This window comes from Chrysochloris asiatica, unplaced genomic scaffold, assembly GCF_000296735.1.
Source record: "Chrysochloris asiatica unplaced genomic scaffold, ChrAsi1.0 scaffold00359, whole genome shotgun sequence".
NCBI lineage: Eukaryota > Metazoa > Chordata > Mammalia > Afrosoricida > Chrysochloridae > Chrysochloris > Chrysochloris asiatica.
Genome location: NW_006408877.1, coordinates 1933833 through 1934422, shown reverse-complemented (window position 1 = coordinate 1934422; position 590 = coordinate 1933833).

Here is a 590-nt window from a genome sequence, read left to right as displayed (position 1 = left end):
CAAGTTGGACTCATCTTCCATGTAGCTAGAACTCTGTATATGGAAATTTTGCACTACTCTTCCATATAGCAGGCTCCCTCTATTTGGACATTTTGGACTCGTCTGCCATGTACCTAGCTTTCTGTATATTGGCATGTTGGACTCATTAGTCATGTATTCAGCTCTCTCTGTAGACACATATTGAACTCATCTGCCTTGTAGGAAGTCCACTGTATATACACATGATGGACTCATATGCATCTTGTAACTAATTCTCACTATATGGACATGTTGGACTCATGTGCCATGTAGCTATTACTCTGTATATGGATATGTTGGACTGCTCTGCCATGTACCAAGCTCTCAGTATATAGACATGTTGGACTCATCAGCCATGAAGCTAAAACTCTATATATGTAAATGTTGCACTACTCTGGCATGTAGCTAGCTCTCTATATATGGACATTTTGACTTAGTCTGCCATGTAGCTAGCTCCCTGTGCATGGATATGTTGGACTGATCTGCCATGTAGGTAGCTTTCCATATATGAATATACAGGAATTGTCTGCCATGTAGGTAGCTCTCTGCATATGGGCATGTTGGACTCATCA